The following is a 27,692-nucleotide window of genomic DNA, read 5'->3' on the forward strand; positions in this document are numbered from 1 at the left end:
CTCACAGCGGAAACTTTTTTTTTTTCGCGAAAACCCTCTTCTCCGTGCCCTCACCGCAACTGTTTTTTCTCTGCACCCTCTTCTCTGCAAAAAAACCAAATCTATGAAAACCCTTTTCTCCACGAAAACCCTCCTCCGCAAAACCCTCCTCATCCGTCCTCCGCCCTCCTCCACTAAACCCTCCTCCTCCCTCCTCCAAAATCTTTTTGTAGCAGAACTCTAAACCCTAAATTCTCTCTCCGCCGTTGTCGATCCATTGTGTCCACTGCAGTAGCACCATTGGTAGTCACTCCAATACACTCACTGGCAGCCACCCAAGCCCTCTCCACAGAAATGAACATCACCCGTTGTCTTCTGGCTTTTTTAGGTAATGTCCAAACTATTTGGCACTTACTTTTTAGTCGGAGGTGTGAGATGATTTAGGGTTGTTTTGAATGCAGGGACTGTGCACTAATGCTGTAATTCATCTCTTGATGCAAGGGAAGAACTCACATATTATGGTCTTCAGTGAAGGTCTCTTCTTTATCTATGTGCTTCCACCAATAATCTTCAATGCAGGGTACTTTTTATATTCTTTGTTCTAGTTTCACTTGTTAGTTTTATACCTAGGGAAATGATTTATATGTTTGTTTCTCTCATTTGAGTTTTGAGCTTCATAGTTTCATTATGATATGGGGCTTCTTTCTTTTATCTGTTGGTACATGAAATTTTTTGTTATTGTTCTGCCACTTCCCTATCTAATTAACAATGCATTAAATTTTTTCTGTTTAGGGGTCTAAATGCAGGATACTTATATACTTGTTTAAAATTACATTGCTAGTTCTCGTTAACCTTAACACGATGACTATTAACTAGTAATGAGATCAAACAAGTTCTCGTGTTGGCTTCAATCATGGAAGTTGCCCATGTTTTGTTCATTGTTTTTGAAAGCCTTTCAAGAAAAGAAAACAACATGGACTCAAGTTCCTTATGAACATGGTGAAGAAAGTGCTCAAAATAATTTATCTAATTGAATTGAAGGGTTTATGTGATGTTCAAAGGAGCATTACTTTAGGTATGTATTCTTGATCTTCAATTTAAAAATTGTCCATTTTGTTGTTCATACTATATGAGTTGTTAGAGATGGTCTACTTGTGATTCATATTCTCTCATTGATGTTGTTGTATATTTATGCTATAAAAAAAATAATGGCATTGCTTGAATTGTGTAGCTTCATATTGCTAATTAAATTGGCTAGTTGCCATGTTTTAAATAGAGTTAATGTATGGATATAAACTAATCCTACTCAAACTAAAGTTACCAATATTCTAATGAACTTTATTCCAATAAGCTTGCTATGTTTCTCATGTTCTAAGCCAATTTAATTCCAAAATCAGTTTCAGAATTCATGTGTGTTAGTGGATCAATGGGGAAAAAAACTTATACATATTTAGAAATTTTAAATAATTTAGTGATTTGAGAGGCGCACTGTATTATTGTTGATCTGTTAATAAACTTTAGTTTATTTATATATATATAAATTCACAAAATATCATCATAGCTAGGATGTGAAAGTGGTTAGTTGTAATTTGTATAGGTTATGTTAGGGGCATCATGATCTTGATATTAATGCTTGGTATGGTAGATTCACTTTTATTATCATCTCAGCAAAAACTTTTCCTCTTCTAATGATGATAAGCAAAGTAGCTATTATCTGATTCTTTCTTATAGAATCTATAATTATTCCTCCAATTAAGAAGCATAATTAAATACAATCAATTAAAATCCGAAGTGCATTATCATCAATCAAGGTGGACAATTTTCTCCTTATCATTCACTAGAGTCAATCAATCTACTACGAGAATTGACCTAATTTTTTACTTAATTGTTTTGGTTTAATTTGTTCTCCTTTACGTCATTTACCCCTCTTCCATTCTACCTAAATGGAAACTTATAATAACTTGTGTTTAAGAAGAAAAATAATAAAGAATGCCTAATAGCTAAGTATCAGGTAGTCCAATTCCTTGAAAATTTTATGTATTTGGAATCTAGTACATTCACATACCAAACATAGAGTAAAATGAGTTTATTAATATCTTCATGTGATTGGTAAGGTTAGCTTTGTTAGCTAGGTGATTTGGCCATTGGAATTTGATTTGTCTAAGTAGAAGAAGATTAGAAGCAGTTTGATTTGAAACTTCAGAAGAAGCTGTTTGACTTGAAATTTCTTGGAGTTTGTAAAATTTCTATGTCAACCATGATTTTATGTCAACTTTTTGTAATGCAATGGTTTTTAAAAGAATGATCTTTTGATATGTTGGACAATATTTTTGTTAGCTAGATGGATGCAACAGGAAAGATGTTTCTCTTAGTATTATTGATCCATTAATCTATTCAATTGAAATTCCTAAACAACCTTGTTCCTTCACTATTTATTTATCACATAAGTACCTGATTTACCTTGTTCCTTCATTATTTGTTAGTAAAATTATCTTATGATATATTACTTGATAATTTGTTTGTAAATTTAGGTTGCTACTGACGGTATTGGTAGCGGTATTGAGAATGATGTTAACGGCGATAGTCATGGGAAAAAAAGTGGTAATGTTGATAATATTAATTAATCTCTAACTGTTGCTCAGTAATTGTTTTGAAATTGTGTATTTTTCTAAATTAAAAATTTGTTATAAAAATAGGCATAGCAGAATTAATGTCACACCTCGAGGGTAATGTTGTCCGACGAAAATCAGACAACACCTCTCCTATAGCAGTGACAAATGAGTTATGTATACAAGGCCACACAAGAAATAATTAATAGCCAACACGGCTGGAACATACACAACCACGCAGTTATACACATAGCTCACACGGCTGGAACAAAAAGGGCATAACCATGCAATTGTACAATAAACAGCTCACACAGCTGTACTAAAAACACAACAAAACACAAAAATAAAACATAAAAACAACACAACATTATAAACTAACTGCATGCCGGCATGACTTCATCACAATAAAACCCAAATGAAATAAAAGTTGCCACAAGGCTCGGAACCATAAATAAGACTACATAACACAATACCAAATCCAAATACAAAGTACCAATAGCGTAATACGAAATAGCATGGAATGTTGATCTCAGATGTGACGTGGATTGGCAACCAGGATCCTCCAAGCAATTCCTCCATCATCTACCTATTATCTGGCAAAAGAAAAATCACTACAAGGGGTGGTGAGTGCAGATCACTCAGCGGGTAATAAGAATATAGTAGTGCATGGACAAAAATATAAGGCGATCAAAGATATACAGTCTCAGTAAGGAAATAAGAACATGATCATATATAAATGACATAACAAACATACATACCCATATTGGTCTAACACAAACAGTATAATAATCAGTAACTCACTAGGGATTCGCAATAAACCTATTCATAACACATGGGCAATATATATGACAGTATAACCATATATGATAAACAGTAATAGATCATCAAATGTGAGAGCATCGCTCCATCACAAGAATACATTATATGTGAGAGCAACACTCCACCACAAGCAATCCATTGTATGTGAGCAACGCTCCACCACAAATAATCCGCAATATGTGAGAGCAACGCTCCACCACAAGCAATCCATCGTATGTGGGAGCAACGCTCTACCACAAACAATCCGCAATATGTGGGGGCAACGCTCCACCACAAACAATCCGCAATATGTGGGAGTAAGACATCTAGCTATCTAGCTAGGGACTGCGTGAGATTACTCTACTACAAATCACTGTGGGCAGTCTGAAATGTCAGGGTCCCTGTCTACGCGAGATCAATCTATCACATATCATTATAGGCAGATAGAAAGTAACTATCTAGTTATGGGCTGAACGAGATCACTGTGGGCAGCCCAGGGTATAATAACACAAGGATAAACCACAAGCAAATCATCATATATGGGAGCAACGCTCCACCACAAGAAATACAAGTGACCAAGACATTTAGCTATATAGCTAGGGACTGCACGAGATCACTCTACCACAGATCACTATAGGCAATCCGAAATGTCAAGATTCCTGTCTGTACGAGATCACTCTACCCCAGATCACTATAGGCAAATAGGAGGTAGATATCTAGCTATGGGCTACGCGAGATGACTCTACCGCAGATCACTGTGGGCAACCCAGGATATAACACTCACTGTCAACTAGCTTTGATCTCATCCTAGAACAAGAGGGAGCCCTAGTTGATAGGAGACATGCAAATCCAGAGGTATAACAATCACTGTCAATTAGCTCCGACTACAAGGGAGCAATGGTCGTCAAACTAGCTCATACAACATGGGAGCAATGACCGTTAAACTAGCTTGTACCGAAAGGGAGCAATGGTCGTCAAACTAGCTCATACCACATGGGAGCAATGGTCGTCAAGCTAGCTCATACCGAAAGGGAACAATGATCCTCAAACTAGCTCACACCACAAGGGAGCAATGGTCATCAAACTAGCTCATACCACTAAGGAGCAATGGTCGTCAGCATGCATATAGTATAATGATGAACATGATGTAAATAACCATGATACGGATACAATGATATTCAATGCAACAACTCCCTCAACATAGGTACAATATAATCAACATGATCCTCCAATAGTGCACACCAAATACGTGTGCACACACCACATAGATATAATCAGCATGATACATCTAATAATACACACCCGACATGTGTGGACACTCAACGTAGATATAATCAACTAGAGATCTCTAATAGGACACACTAAATACGTGTACACATCCCACAATACAGGTATAATCGACAGGATACGTCTAATACGACTCACCAACCACTTGTACACACGATAAACACATGTACACTCACAACATAGGTATAATCATCAAGATACTTCTAACTAAACATGTTGGACACATGTACACATAACAACAAAGGTATAATCGACAAGATACCTCTAATAATACTCACTTGACATGTATGCACACACAACACACGATAGATCCAGAATCATGATCCATCAATCACATACACCTATATACATGAAAAGATCTAACATGTGTCTACCAACAACATCTACAATACGTAGTAACATCTATACACGTGTGCACACTAATGCATAATCAATATGATAATTCCTACAGTACACACCATACACGTGTGTATACTACAGAGTAAGAATAACCAATGATGAGACTGTATAGATAATAAACATATCATCTCAAAGATCAAGTATAAAAGTATCAAACGCAGATAAAATACGAATAGAGTCAAGATAAAACAATCTAATCCATAAGATAATCCATGCACTAAGTTCAAAGAACTATAGATGTCAAGAAAGAAGTACTTGCCTTTTTTGTAGATCGTTCTAAACAATGACCACGTCAAGACGCTCATCTTGTAACAAAGTCCTAAAACACAAAGTACAGGTTAGAAATCCTATCATGCATCCAAATAGCTATCCTAAATCTAAGTCCAATTGGAAACTCTAATTGAATCATCTGAATCATCAATCTACTCCAATTAATCCTATGAACATGGAAAAATCAACTTTCAACCACAACTGATCAATCTAATCCAGCAAATCAAGATTAATATCATTATCAATGATCTAACTCCTCTATAATGTTCCTCAAATCTGATAGCAACATAACAAAGCTGAATGAGTAGAGCTAATAGGGTAAAAGGGTTCATTTCCCTAGCACCAGCTTTCCCTTCTTCTCCGGTAGCGATGCACATCAGTAACAAACAACCCTCTAGGTTAAGGGTTAAGGTGATCGACGGTGAGTTGCCCTGTGATCGGAGCAAAGATGAAGTGACTCGGTTGGATCAAGAACTAGAGAAATGGAGTAGCGATTGGTTCATTCTGCAGCTAGACTGTGCCGAAAAGGGCAACAAATGGTAGCCCTCATTGCAGTGTTCGACAATGCTCGTGGCTAACAAGGAACCGGTGGTGACGACGATGAGAAGGAGACGGTTAGCTATGGATGGCAGATTAGTTGCGTGGGGCCAACACTCGATAGTGGAACAACGATGGAACGAGTAGGCTACGGGAGGGCTGCCCACCGCTCCTGGCACAATTGCGTCCCACACCGATGGCCGTGTTAGCTGTGCTGAAGGTGTCCAAGCCTTGTGGTTGTCGATGTCATCGCCTGGTGGCTGATGATGCATGCGAGCGCGAGCCGCGTCGGTACAGTGATAGAGGAAGAGGGAAATCGGCCAACGAGGAGAGGCTAGGGCAAGAGACCGAAGGCTTTCTCAAAAGCTTGTGCTGGGCGATCGGGTGCTAGCTGGTCGGCGATTGGGTGATGGCAGTGAAGTTGGCGAAGGTGGCTTAGGGGAGGAGATCGGGAGGGGAAAGGGGGAATCTACGATAATGAAGGGGAGGACTTAGGTTTATATTAAAATACCTAGGTTAATTAAACCAAACTTTAGATTAATAGAATCAATCAACTCCCAACTTAATTGATATATCAAACATACTTTCTCTAGGACTATTCAATTCATCCCCTTAAATGAATCATACAGACTCCATTTAAATTCTGAAAAAAATTTTAAAATTTTTTAAAAAATCCAATAAGATTCTTTCTCCAATAACACTTATTATTTAATTTTTTGTATCTTTTATTCTCCCCTACTAATAAAAATTTGATCCCTAAATTTATTGCTCAACTCAGGGATCCTCATCTGAGGATAACAAGTAAGCAGCACCCTCGAAGACTACTCCATCAAAATATCATGAATAAATCTCTACCCGTGAGGGATGACTCTGTGGGTTATGAGCTCACCCTGCTTCTGCTATTCCCATATTGCTGCCTAGCCAACTATCGATAAATCCACCACCTCTGAAATCCATAACACACTATCAGTAGATCTCCAAACATCTGTTTAGTGCGCTCAGACCATCTATTTGTTTGAGGGTAGAAAGTTGTATCAAAACAAAACTCTATACTCATTGTCTATTGTAAACTCTGTCAGAACCGTGATGTGAATCACAAATCTCTATCCGGTATGATACTTAAAGGTACATAATGAACTCTACAAATCGATCCAAAGAATTCATCCACAAATCGATAGAAAATGAGCAGATTTGGTTAACTGATCATCAATTACCCAATCACATCATATCCCCTCTGTGTCCTTGACAATCCCACAACAAAATCCAAAGGGTCAACTTCTTAACTGAGAGACTACCCATTAAGAGAATATCTCCACAACTCTTATAATCGTTCCTGTAATGTCCTCCGACAACTGTCAATAAAAAGATTGAACATTGTGATAAAAAATATAGACTTCAAGATATTGGGTAAATGATCATGTGATCAAGGTCTTGAGCGACTTGATGGAGACAATGTTAGCTGAGTCAACTAACTATTGTCTTGTAACCCATCATACTATGATTGCTCTACTTAAGATTCGGTAACCTGTAACGACGAGCAATAGAAAAAGAGGCAAAGAAATACTAGCTCTCCATAGAATCTCAAAATCAACACCAAATGATGCTTTGCCTCTCGAAGATCATCTTCTATACCTTATCACTAAGCAATATCATGATCTCGTAAGTTATAAGTAAATAACTCCATCTTCTCGCCATCATTGTGGGTCATAAATCTCAATACACCATCGATGAAAATCTAACTATATCTGATTGATCCATGACTCAGGATTTCCCATAGAATGATGTTAGGCGAGTCAACTAACCATCGTCTTGTTAACCATTATGCCTTGATTTCTTTTGTTTTCAGGTTCAAGAACGCCTAATGACGAGATATACAGAAAGATGTAGAGAAATACTATCTCTCTAGAGTATCTTGAAATCATCAACAAGAGATGCTTTATTCCTCTGAAAGTCATCCTCTGTATATTCCACCAAGTGACGGTCTAATCTCAAAGATGGTATGTAGCTAAATTGACCTTTCCTACATCTGTACAGGCTATGTACTCGAATGTGCATTCTAGGTTATCCAACCAGGCACGAGGAATCCAAGGATCGAAATATCTATGAAATAGAGTAAGTTGGTCCTCTACTGATCGAACCAACAAGAGTAAGTGACTCTAACTCTAGCCCAACTGTAGTAATAAACACTAGTAATACTGGTAATATGGTATGAGGAATCTACTGAGATTGTAATCTTTGATCTCCTATAAGTTGTTGACAAACCCAACCCCTGTTTCCCAACTTTGTATCAGTTGGTGCCACAGAAAATTCTACATTCTCTGCATCAGGTTCGAGTCCCAAAGTCTCAACTAGTTGCGTCTATAGTCGTCCTCGACAATGACTACAAATAAGCCTGACTCACAAAGTGTCACCATACTAACACCAAGTCAGTGGATACTTAACGGGCAGTTATAGAAATAACTATACAATCCAACATAACCGAACAAGGTAATAAACCTAAAGAAGTATGATAACCACTAGAACATACCTTAGTTTTTTATAGCTTGGAGATGTCCTGCCGTTGCCTGGTCTCAAAACTCGAAAAGTCAGATCGAGAAAACAAATCACAAAAATCAAATCACGAAAAATAGGCCTCATAAATCTATGTCTCTGATACCAATGAATTGTCATGCCTCGACGAAAATCAGACAGCACCTCCCCTGTAGCTGTGACAAATGAATCATGTGTACAAGGCCACAAGGCCACACAAGAAATAATTAGCAACTCACACGACTGGAACATACACACACACAGTTATATACACAGTCCACACGGCTGGAATAAAAATGATATTACCACACAGTTGTATAATAAACAACCCACATGACTGTACTAAAAACACAGTGGAAGATAAAAATAAAACATAAAAATAACACAACATTATAAACTGATTATTTGTCGGCATGACTTACACCACAATAAAATCCAAATCAAATAAAAGTTTCCACAAGGCTCAAAATCATAAACAAGACTACATAACACAATACCAAATCCAAATACAAAGTACCAATAGCGTAATACAAAATAACATGAAAGCTAATCTTAGATGTGACGTAGGATTGGCAACTAGGATCCTCCAAGCAACTCCTCCATCATCTACTTGTTACATGGCGAAAGAAAAATTAGTACAAGGAGTCGTGAGTGCAGATCACTCAGCGAGTAATAAGAACATGGTAGTGCATGGACAAAAGTATAAGGAGATCAAAGATATACAGTCTTAGTAGGGAAATAAAAACATGATCATATATAAATGACATAACAAATATATATACACATACCGGTCTAACACAAATAGTATATTGATCAGTAACTCACTAGGGATCAACAACAAACCTGCTCATAACATCTGGGTAATATATATGACAGTATAACCATGTATGATAAACAGTAATAGAACATCAAATGTGAGAGCATCGCTTCATTACAAGAATACGTCATATATGGGATCAATGCTCCATCACAAGCAATCCATTATATGTCGGAGTAACACTCCACCACCAACAATTCACAATATATGGGAGCATCGCTCCATCATAAACAATCTGTAATATGTGGGAGCATCGCTCAACCATAAACAATCCACAATATGTGGGAGCAACACTCCATCACAAATAATCTGTAATATGTGGGAGCAATGCTCCACCATAAATAATCCACAAGTGACCAAGACATCTAGCTATCTAGTTAGGAACTGCGCGAAATACTGTGGCCAGTCTGAAATGTCAGGGTCCTTGTCTGTGCGAGATCATGTTATCACAGATCACTGTGGGCAAATAGGAAGTAACTACCTAGCTACGGGCTACGTGAGATCGCTCTACCATAGATCACTGTGGGCAGCCTAGGGTATAATAACCCAAGGATAAAACCATAAGAAAACCATCATATATGGGAGCAACGCTACACCACAAGAAATACAAGTGACCAAGACATCTAGACAACTAGCTATCTAGCTAGGGACTGTGCAAGATCACTCTACCATGGATCACTATAGGCATTCCAAAATGTCAAGGTCCCTGTCTGTGCGAGATCACTTTACCACAGATCACTATAGGTAGATAGGAGATAGCTATCAAGCTATGGGTTACGCGAGATGACTTTACCGCAGATCACTGTGGGCAGCCCAGGATATAACACTCACTGTCAACTTGCTCTGACCTCATCCTACAATAGGAGGAAACCCTAGTTGATAGGAGACATGCAAATCTAGAGGTATAACAATCACTACCAACTGGCACTGACTACAAGGGAGTAATGGTCACCTAAATAGCTGGTACCACATTGGAGCAATGGTCGTCAAACTAGCTCATACAACATGGGAGCAATAGCCATTAAACTACCTAATACCGAAAGAGAGCAATGGTTGTCAAACTAGCTCTACTGCAAAGGAGCAATGATTGTCAAACTAGTTCATACCACATGGGAGCAATGGTCGTCAAGCTAGCTCATATTGAAAGGGAGCAATGGTCATTAAACTAGCTCATACCACAAGGGAGCAATGATCATCAAACTAGCTCATACTACTAAGGAGCAATGGTCGTCAACATGTATATAGTGCAATGATGAACATGGTGTAAATAACCATGATACCGATACAATGATATTCAATGCAACAACTCCCTCAACATAGGTACAATATAATCAACATGATCCTCTAATAGTGCACACCAAACACGTGTGCACACACCACATAGATATAATCAGCATGATACATCTAATAATACACACCCGACATGTGTGGACACTCAATGTAGGTATAATCAACTAGAGACCTCTAATAGTACACACTAAACACGTGTACACACACCACAATACAGGTATAATCGACAGGATACCTCTAATACGACTCACCAACCACCTATACACATGACAAACACATGTACACTCGCAACATAGGTATAATCATCAAGATACTTCCAACTAAACATGTTGGACACATATACACATAACAACAAAGGTATAATCGACAAGATACTTCTAATAATACTCACTTGACATATATGCACACACAACATAGGATAGATCTAGAATCAAGATTCATCAATAACATACACCTATATACATGAAAAGATCTAATATGTGTCTACCAACAACATCTACAATACGTAGCAACACCTATACATGTGTGCACACTAATAATGCATAATCAACATGATAACTCCTATAGTACACACCATACATGTGTGTATACTATAGAGTAAGAAAAGCCAAAGATGAGACTGTATAGATAATAAACAGATCATCTCAACGATCGAACATAAAAGTATCATACGTAGATAAAATACGAGTGGGGTCAAGATAAAATAACCTAATCCATAAAATAATCCATGCACTAAGTTCAAAGAACTATAGATGCCAAGAAAGAAGTATCTGGCTTTTTCGTAGATCGTTCTAAACAATGCCCATGTCAAGATGCTCGTCTCATAACAAAGTCCTGTAACACAAAGTACAGGTTAGAAATCTTATCATACGTCCAAATAGTTGTCCTAAATCTATGTCCAATTAGAAGCCCTAATTGAATTATCAATCAACTCCAATTAATCCAATGAACATGGAAAAATCAACTTCCAACCACAACCGATCAACCTAATCCACCAAATTGAGATTAATATCATTATCAATGATCTAACTCCTCTCTAATGTTTCTCAAATCTGATAGCAACATAACAAAGATGAATGAGTAGAGCTAATAGGGTAAAAGGGTTCGTTACCCTAGCACCGACTTTCCCTTCTTCTTCGACTGCAATGCACAGCAGTAACAAACAACCCTCTAGGTCAAGGGTGAAGGCGATCAACGGTGAGTTACCCTGTGACTGGAGCAAAGATGAAGTGACTCAATTGGATCAAGAACCAGAGAGATGGAGCAGTGACTTATTCGTTCTGCAGCTAGACTCAGCCGAAAAGGGTAACAAATGGTAGCCCTCACTGCAGTCAGCGGCGACGCTCGTGGTTGACACGGAACCGATGGTGATGATGATGAGAAGGAGACGATTGGCTGTGGATGGCAGATCGGTCGAGCGACACCTGCACTCGGTGGTGGAGTAGCAATGGTGGGAGCATGCCGCGGGAGGGTTGCCCGTTGCTCTTGGCGCAACCGCGTCCCACGCCGATGGTCGTGTTAGCTGCACTGGATGTGTCCAACCCTCATGGTTGTCGACGTCATCGCCTGGTGGCTGATGACGCATGTGAGCGCGAGTCGCATCGGTACAGTGACAGAGGAAGAGGGATATCAACCAATGAAGAGAGGCTAGGGAATAGGAGTCCGGAGGCTCTCTCAAAAGCTCATGCCGGGCGATCGGGCACTGGCCGATGTCAGGCGATACTGGTCGGTTGGCAATCGGGTGATGGTACTGAAGGCAGCGAAGGTGGCTTAGGGGAGGAGATCGGGAGGGGAAAGGGGGAATCGACAATAATGAAGGGGAGGACTTGTTAATTAAACCAAACTTTAGATTAATGGAATCAGTCAACTCCCAACTTAATTAATATATCAAACAGACTTTCTCTAAGCTTATTCGATTCATCCCCTTGAATGAATCATACAGACTCCGTTTAAATCCTAAAAAAATTCCTAAAAATTCTTGAAAAATCTAATAAGATTATTCCTCTAGTAATATTTATTATTTAATTTTTTGTATCTTATAATTAATAACTTTGTATTATAATACAGTCAAAAGTGAAAGATGTGAGACATGGAGATTTCAGTGATAATACTAAGTGTAAGCTACTTCATTGGTACAATTATGGAGCAGAAGGTCGAATTGCATTCATAGATCTAAAAGCAAAAGTGCATCATGTTTTCTTAGTGGATCTTGTTGAAAAGTTTAGATTGATAGAGTTTTTGTGGAGGTGGATCTAATTTGACCAAATGATGAAATATTTTTTTCTTGATGATGCAATAAGAACTACAGTCACTTGGTTATCTAAGTTTATAGTTTTGTATAACTGATATAGATTCTACTTATTTTAAAGTTATACTCTTTTGTAGGAAAGAAATTATGTTACTAAATAAATTTTTTATTAGTAGTTTGGATTATTTTACTTAAGTGATGTTTATATATGGTTGAATGTGATATTATAATTGATTAAATTTTGGTTTTATAATTTTATGTATGTGGTGTATGCATGTGGTATTATAATTTGTGTGTGATGTTATAATTGTATGCGGTATATGTATATAGTATTATAATTTGTTTATGGCATCTATATGTGGTATTTGAATGATCATAATCGCAGCGTGCATTTCATGCTGCGATTAAGAGCATTCGCAGCACGCGCTACGTGCTGCGAATGCTGTCAATTGCTCCTAATTGCAGCACACGTCGCGCGCTACAAATGCTCTTAATCGTAGCATGCATCGTGCACTACGAATGTTGTTTATTGCTCTTAACCGTAGCGTACGTCACGCACTGTGAATAGTCTTAATCGCAACGCACGACGTGTGCTACAAATGCTCTTAATCGCAGCACACGTTACGGGCTATGATTGATCTTAACTCCAGCACGCGGTGCGCACTGTCGATGTTTTATGACTTTTAACATCTTGTAGTTGTGTAGCATGCAATGTTGACATGTACACAAGTAGTGGTAACCTAGAAAATGCTATCTGATCTTTAGTAGATTGATTGAAAAAGATGTATTTTCTGGTAACTTGGATCAACAAACTCGGCAGAGCCCCTCGAGACCCTTAGGATGTAACTTTTCAACAAAATCATGCAATTGAGGACCTAATCGGTGGCACTAAAGCACACCACATGATTTCATCTAAGCCTTCGATGAAATGGTTTTTATGTAAAAAAAAAATTATATCGGGTGTATGTTCATATAAAATTATAATAGTGAATCATTTAAACAATTTTTGTTATTGTTGTTCGCTATATAATAAATTTGATTTAAATATCCAGACATTAGTTGATATTTATCTACTGAATAAATTTGGATGACACAATATTTATTTACTAAATAAATTTGAATCACACTCATATACTTCTAAAACAATACTTTGATTTTTAAACTATGCAAATATAATTCAGAAGCATGACAAGTCATCTAAAACTTCAACAAAAAAATAACATGAAAGAGCACGATGCATCATCTATAGAAGAAAATAATAGTTGAAAAGAGGAACGTTAGAGATAGTTCCCTTGATCCCTTCTTAAGTACGTGGCAATTGGTGAATGGTTGATAAACATTGGTTGTCAGAGATGGTTTTCTCAAAACCCCCTTAATCTTACATGACAGTCATGAATTGGACACTCCATAAAAAATCATCAGAATTACGTCTTCATCGACCTAGGCAAGAATAAGTGGGAAAGCGCAAAGAAGAGGAGATGTGGAGATACTTTTCTAATAACTATATAAACATCACAGATGGTAAGTTCTAGATACATTGGTCTTCTTATTCTCTCAAGCGGAGGTAACTCTTCTCCATTAAGACATGCTCTTCTTCTTTCTAGATCACATCTTCTTCTTCCTCTTTCCTCAGAGATTAACTTAAGCATTAGAGGGGTTGTACCAGTAAACTGAACCAAGCTCTAATCTATGGTACATCTTAGGGTGCTAGATCTCGTAAGTTGGGAGGAAAATCTAAGCTTTCTGGAGAGGAGGAGCATGAACGAGTGCAAAAAGCAACTATCAAATTGGTATATCTGTGAGAAAATCCTACAAAAATTCACTATGAAAGATAAGCTGAGGACATTGAGAGGAGGGGTAGCAGAGGCACTTGATAGTCACATGCCACTGTAACGATGAACTACACCGATGGTCTTACCAAAAGGTGTTAGGAACTAGGACGCTAAACACGCGAAAGCGCAGCGGAAAACTTCTAGTTCCTTTATCCAACATATCCATGCAAAGAGAAGAAACATTGCTTAAAACAATCTATACTAAGTTGTATGATAGTGGTTATACCTTTGATGCATGCTCATGAACTCCATATAGCTTAGATCTCAGCACGATCACATGTTCGTGCCTCTACGATATCCACACGAACAAGCCTTGCCTTCGTTTGTCTCACAAACTCACAAGAAAGAGATGAAAACACCTAAGATTGTGCTAGTAACCACACAAGGGGTTTCAGCAAGAGAGGGAAGGAGGAAGAAGAAGAAAACTAAAGGTTTTTCACATGATGAAAATGTCATCCAAAATGATATATATACCCATCTCATGAATATCAAAGGGTTTTACCCTTTCATCTTCCGATCCAATGGCTCAAACCATTTCATCTTCCAATCTAATGGCGTAAAATTGACCATTCAATCCAATGGTTCAATTTTGACCATTCAACTTCCTTGGTGAACTCAAGTTCACTCAATGAGTCTAACTCATTTATTCTCATGCAATTTTGAATTCAATGAATTACCATTCCAATCATTCGAATTAATTCAATGAATTTAGTTTGAATTGGACTTAATCCAATAATTAGATCCAATTGAGTCTTACTCAATAAGTCTAATTCGGATTAGACTTAATCCAATGAACCCATCTCTATATCTACTTGTTCTTTATGTGTGACCCAATAGGTTCTCGTAATGTTGGCAATCAACCCAAATTAACATTTAGATGCATAAGCAATGAGTGACATCTAGCAAGACATTATTGCTACCCAAGTCATGAGAAAGTCGAGATCCGACCTAACCTGTCCGTGGCTATTATCTTGTATGACTTGGTTCCTCTATTCTTAATATCTAGATTGATTAATGAGACATAGACCGTGTCATCCTCTTATCAACTTTTGTATTTCTTGATCTCTAAATAGACACTTAATCAAATAAGCTCAATATCTCATATTGACTCATTTACGCATGACCATGCTTTCTTGTGTTTTACTAATCAAGGGGTCCACAGATATCACTTCCGTCATATGGAAGAGATAGATCCCATCTACATTACTCACATCCCTCTCATGTAATTCATTGCGTACCGATCGACTTTTATTGTTCATCTCTACGTGATGTTTCACTGATTCAGTACACAACTCCTTATGTAGGGAATCGTAGTGACTTCAGGTCTAAGAACTATTCATACCAATAGTCACATGAGAATGTTTGACACTGATATAACAATCCATGAAATATTCTCATGGCGGGTCATTCAGTAATCAGTATTTATTTCTAATATATACTCATGTGTTAACCTGATATCTCATATCCATGACTTGTGAGATTAAGTCATCCGTTGACCTACATGCTAGTCTCAACGCATTAATATTGTCCTTGTATATTAATGCTTGACTAGGAATAGTTAAGAGTAGTGTTCTATATATATTTACAATATCTCACTATCAATTCAACTAATTGATATGTTGTAGATAAGAATCTACTACCTAAGGATATTATTATACTTATTCAATTGGAACTTAATTGAAACAAATATAATAATCAACTTTGCCTTTTATTAATAATAAAATATGATACAAAATTAAGCTATTTACAATAATCTCATAATTGGTACTAGGACTAATACTAACAAAAGGTCCAACCAAAGAATCCTCGAGCAGACATATGATTTTTTTAATTAGGATTTAGTCGTAGATTAGTTCCCCGCCTAGAGTGTACAAATCATTGTCTTCATACTAGGTTCAATCATATTTGTTTGATGTGCGTAGATTATATATACTTTTATGCATATTTTGGCATACATCTACTTGTACTTATGCATATAATGTATGCTTATTGCACCATATTTCATTATAATGTCATACTTACATTATATTCTATTCGGAGATCTGCTCTTTATTTGTTTTGATTGATAGGACGTGATTTGGAGCAAAAATGGAACTTAAATGAAGTCTAGAGCTTCCAGAGCGTCTGGGCAGTGTGGAACTCACACAGGCATGTGAAAACTAAGTTTTTCCATGTTTTGGCCATGTCAAAACCATGTGGAGGCCGTGTGGAGGTCGTGTGGAATCGAAACGGCCATGTCAAGACCATGTGGAATTTTTAACACTGCAGACTGAACTTAAAATGACCATAACTTTGTGCTCGGTTGGAGTTATGGACTTTTCTTTATATCAAAATGTAGATAACTTCAAGATCTACAACTTTTCTGAAGACTTCAACCAGAGAAAACCCCATCTTGGTTGTCTAAAAGACGTTGCAATAAAACATAGCCATGTAGAGCTATGACAAGGGCCATACAAGGGGTGTGTGAGATCAACACGGTCGTGCAGCACTTCCAGAGAGTAAGCAGAGGCAGGCCGTGTGAGCCACACGACCGTGCAAAATTTTCAGAGGCCAAGCAATGTCAGGTCGTGTGAGCCACACGGCCGTGTGAGCAAACCAGAGAAAGAACAATACACGACCATGTGACCTTGGCCGAAAGCAAAACATCCAGGGCCATGTGTGCCACACGACCATGGCACGGACCGTGTGGTGCCCATGTCCTGCTTTCTAAAAGGGGGTTTTCTCCCTTTTTCACTCATCTATGGCTTGGGGCTTGCCTCCATTCCTTGGAGAGGGGTTCTTCCCCTTGGGGGAACCCTAGATCTTCCATCTTCGTCGATCCGTCCACTTCTGGAGCAAGGGTTGCAAGTAAGAAGACCAGCGGCACATAGATAAGCATTCCTCTCTTCTCTATCTCTTGTTTTGGAGTGTAGAATGCTTAATTTCTTGTCTCTTATTTGTAAATCCTTTTCTATTGAGTAGATCTCTAGATCTAGGATGTAGGAAGTAGATGTGATGTGATATGTATTTGGATATTTTCCTATGCAATAAAGTGTTTATATCATCATCTATGTGTGTTGTGCCTTGTATGTGTTTGATGAAATGTGTGTGAGGTAAATCCATGTAGATGTAGGGTTAGATCACCATGTAGAGGAAGAGCCTTGGAATGTAAGATCATGAGACCTTGTGACAGAAGGTATCCCTTACTTTCTACAGCAGTTCCTTGAAATAGGGATCAATTCTTGTTAGGAAGATTAATTAGAGTTTAGAAAGTTATCCAAAATTAATGTTAGGAAGTGACTTGTGTAATCTAGGAACGTGGACCATGGGTCCTTGTGTGAAAATGATGTTCCCTATAATCAGACTTCCTAAATTACCTCTTCTACATAATTGCATTAATCTACCGTCAGGAAGTGATCTGAGTAATCTAGGAACATGGACCGTGGACTCTTGTCACAGAAGGATGTTCCCTATAATCGGACTTCCTAAATTACCTCTTCTACTTAATGGTGGTTGAACTTGGGTAAACTCTTTGGTGCAATCTTCGCAGGATTGTACCGGACTCTAGTTAGAACTCCTACATGAGTGTAAACATGGAGTTAGGGAGATGAACAATACATAGGGACATTAACTAACATCACAACGAAACCAAAATTCTAATATCTATCCATCTCCAAATCCAACTCTCCCTCTTTCTCTATTCTTTACATTCTCTCTTTTCCAACTAATCTCACGTTTGTCTAGATAATTCACCATGCGAAGTTAACTAGTGCTTAATCAGCAGTCTCTGTGGATTCGATATCTTTTTATTACTGACAACGAAACTGTGCCTTCTATGAACAATACGAAGACGCCTTCCATCAAACTTAAAGGTGTCTTCTGACACTGTTCATCTGAAGGAAAAATGTAAGGTCCTACTAGCATCGAATGATTAAATTAAGTAATTTGAATATTTTCGATGGTGATAATAATAATAATATAATATAAAATAAAATAATCACAGTTTATTAAGAAATACTTTTATAGTATTTTAAAGAATTTTTAGGAAGTTTTAGAGGTTAAACAGGACTCATACGATATGTTGGTGAAGATAAATCTATTAGGCTTCGAGGGGGGTGTGTTCAAATATCAATTAAGTATGAGTCAATAGATTCTATTAATCTAAGGTTGAGATTTATTTGCCCAAGGTATATATATATAAGCCTAAACCTAATCCCTATTCCCCACCGCCAACTTCTTTTCCCCTCTCTTCTCCGCCGCCTAACCGAAACCTCGCCGACTTCCCCTTCCCTTTTCTCTCTATCTCCACCACGCCGAACGGGGACATCACTGGTCTTAGGGACCAAATCTGGTGCTAGTTCATGTCGGTGAACTCTTTGGGGGTGTCGCGGTCGGATGTGGAGGGCTCCAACCAACTCATCGGCGACACAAAATGGTTGGGCAAGAGCCTCCATCGGTAGAACAAGGACGGAAGCGACAAGGGAAAGGCGAGTACTCTTTAGATATGTGGATATAAGGTCGGTAAGGTGAGGAATCGATGCTAGTAGGTGTTGCTAGATCTGCTGTTGATGTTTGAATACCTTGATGAGCTACGTTTTGAGGTTACGGTGTTGTACCTGTTCATTTTTGCTTGTTTTTGATTCATCGTTTGTTCCTCTCAGATTTCCACAACAGATCTAGGATTTTCATGAGACTGTCTGGGTTTGTCGGGTTCTTCTGGCCGATTGGTTTGTTTTGTTTCCCGATTGTTGAGGACTTGGCTTGGATTTAGTTCAAGGTCGCGCTGCTTGATCGAGATCTTCCTCTTTACAATTCTAGTTCGGTTGGTTCTTTGTTTGGCTTCTGGATTTGGGGAATGAGACTTGAAGAGACAAGATTCTCCTCCTTATCGATGATGTTGGCTTTACTTCAGACTCATCGAGCTGTTGGACTTTCGTTGCCAGATTTGAGTTTGATTTCTGAAGCTGTGAGGATTTCCTTTGGGTTGAGTTCTGATTTCTATGTTGTGATTTCTATGTTGTGTTGGTTCTTCAAGATAGCTTATAGTTTTGGGACAGATTTGGGTTCTCTTTGAAGATGCGTCGCCTTTCTGCTTTGTTGGTTTTCTGTGAGCAGATTTTGGATCGATTCCAAGGTTGTTTTATTCTTTAGTGATGCTTTCAGATTTTGGATGGAATTGTTTTATTTGTTTTCATTTTGCTTCCGATCTGTCCATATTGTTGGTGCAGTGGGGCCGACAAGAGGTGGGTGAATTACCTGCAAAACAAGGTATACCCTCCTTAAGAGTTTCAACTCAAAAAGATAGCAACAATAATAAAATAAATAACAAAAAATAAAAGGGAGACTAGAAATTAAGTTGGTTACAACCCAGGGGGTTGTTAATCTAAGGCGGTGGGAAAGCGCATTAGAAAAGTCTCCTTCTCTGAAGGCAGAGAAGCTTTTTACACAATAAGAGAGCACAGAAGTTGCTAGGAAATTGTTACAGAGTTGATTTATTAATTTCTTAGCTCTAGGGCCTTTATATAGCTCCTGGAAATCTTATCCCGAGTGTTGAAGACGCCTCCAAGAGGGTTGAGGGCGCCTCCAAGCAGTTTGACCGGATAAAATTTTATCCGGTTGCAAATGGTCACGAAGATTAGGTCTGAGGCGCCTCCAATGCTCTTGAAGGCGCCTCAGACTGGTCTGAGGCGCCTTCAAGGTGATGGAGGCGCCTCGGACTGGTCTGAGGCGCCTTCAAGGTGATGGAGGTGCCTCTGACTGGTCTAAGGCGCCTCGGATTGGTCTGAGGCGCCTCGGATTGCACGGTATAAATACTGCATGGTATAAATAGTTTTCAACTTCTCTTTTTCCTCTTCTTCGGAAGCGTCGTTCGCTTGGGTGATTTCGGCCAACCGAAATAGAGCTCATCCGAACCCAATTTCCGGCCTTCTCCTCGAGCAGGCTTCCGACCCGACTTCTCGTCCCTCGAACGTCGCGCACATTCTTCTCGTCCACCGGTATACTCTTTCGCAGCTCTTTCGTCCTTCAGACGTACCGAGCCCGTCGGCTCCCTTCTCGTGCCGTCCTTCTCGCTAGCTGCGTCTTCCGCTCGATTTCCTGCGTTCCTAAGTTCCTGCACACTTAGATATATGGATCAAATAACAAACAGGATCTAACCTAACTTGGTTAATCACATCAAACAATCATGGGGTCCAACAATCTCACCCTTTTTGATATGCATCAATCCAAGTTCAAGTTAGGGTAAAACAAACAAGTAATAATTTACAGAAATGATTAAACTACCAGTTTAAGCATAAATTTACAGTTAAAATAAATTGCAACATTAATTTTTGAAAAGAATATCATTTTACAAAAATTTAAACGGTATGTGAAAATATTTATAACTCTCCCTTAACTTGTGTCTATTGCTCCTCCTTTGATCACAGCAAAAACAGAGTATAAAACATGTTCAAACTAAATTCTAAGTCTTTTAAAACAAATTTATGAAACTTTTGAAAAAATTTTTAAGTTAAAAAATAATTTAAGAATTTTCTAAGTTAAAACTTAGGTAAGAGAAAAAATTTCTAATTTAGTTCTAATTTCAGAAGAAATTTTAACTTAAGCAAAAAATATTATTTGAGAATTTTCCTAAGTAAAAATTTTATGCAAGAAATATTTTTGTAAGTTTAAAAATATTTTTGTTGAATTAAAAAAATGTTAAAGAAAAACTTTCTAAAGCATTATTTAATTCCAATTTTAATGTTTTTCCATAAAGTTAATTAAATATTTTATTTCAATATTTTGGCTTCCAGGTCATGGCGAGGCACTAGACCTTCTTGGTTATTGGAGCAACAACCACTTCCTTAGACAAAGCCTAATAAAGAAACTCATTGTTTAATTTTTTCATTGTAAGCTCTAACTTAAAAAAATATTTAGTCTAGAAATGATTTTGGAACCCAGTAAAGGTTCTTTCCTACTGGATTAATTAAGAAATTAGGGGGTACATAGTTTCTAGGAACTTTTCTAAGTTGTCCCTAATGCTTTTTAATATACCAATTTAATTTTCCATAAATTTTAAGTTTTAATTTTGGAAATTTAATTAAGCATGCTCGATTATTTTTAAATTTTAAATTTTAATTTTTAATTTCTTATTTTCTAATTTTAAAATATCATACATTTCTAGTGGACATACTTTGACTAATTTTAATTTCAATTCAACATTTTCTTTTTCTAATTTCGCTAGATCTTTTGTAAGTACTTTGATAAATTCAAAAGATTGAGTAGGGGTGAGATCATGTATCTTATTTACCTCACTTGGTGATGCTCTCCCTTCGTCGCAGCTTTCTTCTTCTTCTGATGATCCTCCCCCTTCATTTATGCTCATCTCTGAGTTGATTTCCTTGAAAAGATAGTTGGCCATCAGTGCTAATATCGAGAAGGCTTCGACTTCGGATTCCGAGGATGATGATTCATCCCATGTAGCCTTCAGACTCTTGCGCTTCGAGAGCGTTGGTCTTCGAGACTTTTCTTTATCCTTTTTCTTTAATTTGAGGTAGTCATCCTTGATGTGCCCTTCTTCATTGCAGTTGTAACACTGGACTGTCTTTCTGTCGCGCTGATGCTTTCCCAGTTGCGATCGAAATTTATTAGTTTTTAGAAATTTATTGAAATGTCTTACCAGTAGCGCCGTTTCGATTCCGTCGATCGATGCTTCAGAGTCGGGATCATCCTTTTCGGCTTGTAGGGCAATGCTGAAGTTTGACTTCTCTACTTGTTTAGGCTCTACAAGTCGAGACTTGTGAAGTTCGAAAGTAGAAAATAAACTTTCTAAACTACTTACCTCATAGTCCTTAGAGATGTAGTAAGCATCTACTAAGGACCGTCATTCAAGAGTTCTGGGGAAGGAGTTGAGCGCATATCGGATCGAGTTTCAGTTCGTTACCGATTCTCCGAGGTTGTTGAGTTGAGTTATTAGCTCCTTGATCCTCGCTTGAAGTTGCGTTACCTTCTCACCATTATTCATCCGGAGGCTCGTTAGCTGAGTTCGGAGGATGTCTCGTCTTGTTAATTTTGCTTCTGAGGTACTTTCATGAAACTCCAGGAATTTTTCCCAGAGGGCTTTGGCGGAGTCGTAGTTTCCGATCCGACTTACCTCCTGGGGTGGCAGAACGCTGAGCAGGTGGAATTCCGTCTTTCCATTGGCCACAAAATTTGCTTGCTCTTTCTTCATCCAGTTGTATTCTTCCTTGTCTTTAGGTGTTGCAAAACTATATTTCATAATAAGAAGAATATCAAACTCTGTTTTGAAAAATACCTCCATTTTACATTTTCACATAGCGAAGTATCCGTCGAACTTCGGGGGATGAATGTTCGCTCCGGCCATTGTCTTGATTTTTGTGCTTCAGTTGACAGTTAGTCCTTCTGAGGCGGTCAGGCTCTGATACCACTTGTTGGTGCAGCGGGGTCGACAAAAGGGGGGTGAATTGCTTGCAAAACAAGGTATACCCTCCTCAAGACTTTCAACTCAAAAAAATAGTGACAATAATAAAAGAAACAACAAGAAATAATAGGAAGATTAGAAATTAACTTGGTTACAATCCAGGGGGTTGTTAATCCAAGGCGGTGGGAAAGCGCACTAGAAAAGTCTCCTTCTCTGAAGGCGGGGAAGCCTTTTACATAATAAGAGAGCACAAAAGTTACTAGGAAGTTGTTACAGAGTTGATTTATTAATTTCCTAGCTTCAGGGGCCTTTATATAGCTCTTGGAAATCTTATTCCGAGTGTTGAAGGTAGAGCTGTCAGACGGGCCAACCCGTGGCGGGGCGGGTCGACCCGTGGCGGGCTAACCATTTGGCGGGGCGGGCCAACCCGCCAACTTGGCGGGTTGGGAAATTTCCAACCCAACCCATTCTAAGGCGGGTTGCGGGTTTGGCGGGCCAACCCGCGGGCCCATCAAAAATTTTTAAAAAAATTAAAAAATATTTTATATCTTCAACATTTTACTTCGAAAAAATTTTCTACAATTAAATATATACATAAACATGTATTTTAAATATAAATGAACACAAATGAGTACATATGTTGGATGAAAAGTACTATTTTTATTTCAAAATTATAACAAAGAAAGATAATAAATTGACCTAAAACTTAGCTTATATATGTTTTTCAACCCTTGCCAACCCGGCGAAGCCCGAATGCGCTGCCCATGTGGTCGGTCGGCAGGCCCATCGGTGGACTTGGGTTGATAAAATTTCAACCCAACCCGCTTAAATTGTTCATGGACAGTTAACCCAGCCCAACCCAAATTAGCCATCAAGGCGCCCAAGAGGGTCGAGGGCGCCCACAGCGTGATCGATAAAACTTTATCATGCAAACGGTCATGAAAATTGGGTGTGGCGCCTAGATTGACCGACCGGCCGTCCGTCCGCCCGCACCGGGCCGGGCGTCAAACATGCAATCGGGGCAATTCAAGTCAAGTCACATCCAACTTGCCCGGCAGCTCATCGATGCCGTGACCGCATAAACCGCGAAACACCAGCCGGCTAAGCCCGAGTTCATATTTTTTTTAACGGCCAATTAAGTTCATACATGTCGCCTTAAGGTTAACCCATGTTAATATAGCTGGAGGGTTTTAGGTATTTTTTCAACGGTTAGGATCATTTGACCGTTTTTGATCAATGGCTATGATTTAGTGTCCGTTATTATCAAAACTCTATAAATAGAGAGCTTATTTCATCATTTTCACACATCTTCTCTACTCTTAATCTCATTTTCGTATTCTCTAATCTCTACACGTTTTCGTTTTCAATTACAATGGAAGGAGGTCGCGGAGGTGCATCATCTCGAGCTCGGAAGGGAAAGCAAATAATGAATCCGCGGGAGGAGGACCCCAACATTCAATGATCCACATGATGAGATCGAGCATCTTCCTAATCCGACACCCGACACACAAGACCGGAATTACTTCTAAGGTTCGGGAACTTCCTCCTCTAAAATCTTCTATTTTTACTAAACATTTTGAGAAGGTCACTCTTCCGTCGGGAGAAATGCGTGCAAAATGTAAGCACTGCAATGCTTCCTACAAATTCCAAGCTGGCGGCAGCTATGGGTCGTTGAAACGACATGTAGAAACAAAGCACCCGACCGAATATGGACTCGGTTGTTCTCAAAATACAATTATCAAGATTTTCTTCAACTAGCGGTAGTACTGATTCCGGTTTATTTTTATATTCAGATAATAAATTCTGACAATCATTAGCTAAATTTATTTATGTAGAACATCTTTCTTTTAGTTTTGGATCTAAATGCACATTTGAAGATTTTTTTGTAAATAATCTCTTAATTCATGTGCTAAACTTGTTCCTAGAACTACACTTACTCATATAATTAAAAAATTAGTAAAATAAGGAAAAAGAATTTAATTGATGAATTTAGTAAATTAGATAATAAAGTTTCTTTATGTTCGATATTTGAGTGATCATCGCAAACACATTCGTATATGGGTGTGACTTGCCATCGATCGATAACTCTCGAATCTCCGAAAAGATTATTAGCTTAGAGTTTTAATCGCATAATCCTGTATTATTATTATGTTTAATTTTAACTAAAATATTTTCAATATCATTAGATAATGCTTAGTTCATATGTATATAATCTAAAATTTGTTTGTCACATTATTAGGTTTATTTTTTCATATTCGTGTGTGTTTTAAATTTATGTGTTCAAGATGGTTTAAAATTTTATAAAGTTATATTAAACCAATTAAATTGCAATTTCTTATTTATGGTCTTATCCATCTATAATGAAACAATGGGGTAGGTTTTGTAAAATTAATGGAATGAGACCTAAAAATTTCCACGTGATGTACCAACACGTTGGAATTCAACATACCAATTATTACAAGATTCATTTCAATATAAAGAATTATTATGTTCATTTTTTGACAAAACACTAATGCTAATATATATTTATTTTCACAACAATGGAATATTTGTAGTAGTATTTGTGAAATTTTAAAAGTATTTAATGATGCAACCTAACTATCCCACTCCTCAATTAGTTTTAGAAAATTTTTCTAATATAGTATTAGTTTTAAATGAACATATTAATAATGAATCTTTATCTCCTTGCATCTTAGCTATGAAAACTAAATGGGAAAAATATTTTTATTTAATTCCTGAAATTTATTTAATTGCGTTTGCTTTAGATCCTAGATTTAAATTAGAAGTTTTACAAGAAATGTTAACTTTATATTATGATGCTTTAATTCCAATTAAAGATTCTTCTTCCGATTTTTTATATATAATGTTAGAATTTATGATATTTATAATACAAATTAATATTTCAAATTCAACAAACTACTAGTAGTAATTTAAAACTTACAAAAGCACAACTCTTATTACTATTCTTTTCGTTTGATTTAATGGCAGGAACTTGATATCTGTAACAGAAGTCGTCATATGAAGCCTGTCTTCCGATCGAAGTTGTAGCTCCTGTCGTCAGTCTGAAGCGCTCTCCTCGGTCATGCTTTACTTCTTACTTTGGCATTCTTTGGACGATCGACCCAAGGAATGCAACTTTGGATTGAAGATTTTGATCAAGGAACAAATATGGAAGTGAATGAAATGTAAAGGATAAAATGTAAAAGAACTAATTCCCTAAAGGAGGGCAACTTAAATAAGTGCAAGCCCTTTTTAATAAATTTTAATTTCTAATTTTAATGTTTAATGTTTAATTAATTTTTAATTTCATCGAGGCGCCTCCAATGCCCTTGAAGGCGCCTCGGATTGGTCCGAGGTGCCTTCAAGGTGATGGATCACTCGGGTGATATCGGCCAACCGACATAGGACTCACCCGAACTCAATTTTCGGCCTTCTCCTCGAGCAAGCTTGCCCATACGCCATGCTCTTTCGTCCTTCCGCCAAAATAATGGGATCAAATAACAAACGGACCTAACCTAACTTGGTTGATCATATCAAAATAATCACGTCCAACACATGGTATAAAGTTTGTAAATTTAGTTTGAAAGTTTGAGTCTTTTCGATGAAGCTACGTTTTCGTGATGTTAAGGGATTTAAACTCTAATGTGTTCTTGTTATTGGAATTGCTATGAAATTCCTACTGATCAGTAGGGATGAATGAAGATTGAATGGGAATGCTAGGTTAACTATCCATAGGTTAATGAGATCTTTGAATGTTGCTTTGGTGAATGAGAGTCAAATGGGAATGTCAGGTTAACTATCCAGGGGTTATAGAATTGATTTCAAATACATTAAAGTTGTTGAATTCAGTATGATCTTGTTGTTGGTATATGCATGTCTTTATTGTTTTCTTTCAAGGTATGAATGTTTTCAAAATGAATGGATGTGGTATTGACAAAAGTATAATGTAGATAGATTATGTTTTCCTATAGGACTGACTGGATGGGTATAAGCATATGTGGTGATCGTAAGGGTTGGGTGTCCCGGGATGAGCTCCGGGGAGGGTCCTTGACTGTTTGATAATGACTGTTACTATTAGCTTCGGCTATACGACTGCATGTTCTCTTAGGAGGTACCTCTAGGGGCATGAGACTAATTGACTGGCTCAAATAGTGGTTACCACATTGTAACATATCCATCCTTATTAGCTATGTAGGTTCTTTTACATATCGTATTTTCCTGCTTAGTTCTGTATTTGGGTTTATATTTTATGCCTACTAGTTACTGTTTCTGCTACTCTATGGATGACATATCTTTCATATTAGATTGTACTTATTGGGTTTGTAGACTCATGATGCCTACGTTACAGGTGAGGGAGATGTTTAGACGAGGAGACGAGATGGATGCACGACACACTGTCCAGACGTCTTAGGAGTGCAACAAAGACTTGTTTTTCTTATGTCTTTTTCACTGTATAAGGAGTTGTATTGGTACTTTCCGGTTCCTTTTGATACTCTCTTGTTGGGATGCTACTATTATATTGGGTATAGTGGTTCATTATGTTGGATTACGACCTGGATGCAATTACAGCAGATGTTAAGAGGGATATCCTTTGGTGATCATGGGTCAAAGAAGAAAATTAAATGAGGGAAGTCTAAAGATGTTTCAAAAAAATGTGCTCCTTTATCCTGTAAATTAACATTAGTCCAATAAAAAAAAT

General features: G+C 37.7%; 1 long non-coding RNA gene across 4 annotated transcripts; it reads left to right on the forward strand.

Annotated features, from left to right (window-relative positions):
* LOC122030941 lies at positions 1–27,542 on the forward strand. 4 transcript variants are annotated; one of them, XR_006125668.1, is made up of 4 exons: positions 1–367; positions 441–559; positions 2,511–2,580; positions 27,342–27,542. It is a non-coding gene; the product is annotated as an uncharacterized LOC122030941 (long non-coding RNA). The 4 variants fall into 4 exon arrangements; XR_006125670.1 differs by lacking the exon at positions 27,342–27,542 and adding an exon at positions 21,366–21,400; XR_006125671.1 differs by lacking the exon at positions 27,342–27,542 and adding an exon at positions 12,583–12,759.
* The last annotated feature ends 150 nt before the right edge of the window (positions 27,543–27,692 follow it).

Source organism: Zingiber officinale, chromosome 11A (genome assembly GCF_018446385.1).
Source record: "Zingiber officinale cultivar Zhangliang chromosome 11A, Zo_v1.1, whole genome shotgun sequence".
NCBI lineage: Eukaryota > Viridiplantae > Streptophyta > Magnoliopsida > Zingiberales > Zingiberaceae > Zingiber > Zingiber officinale.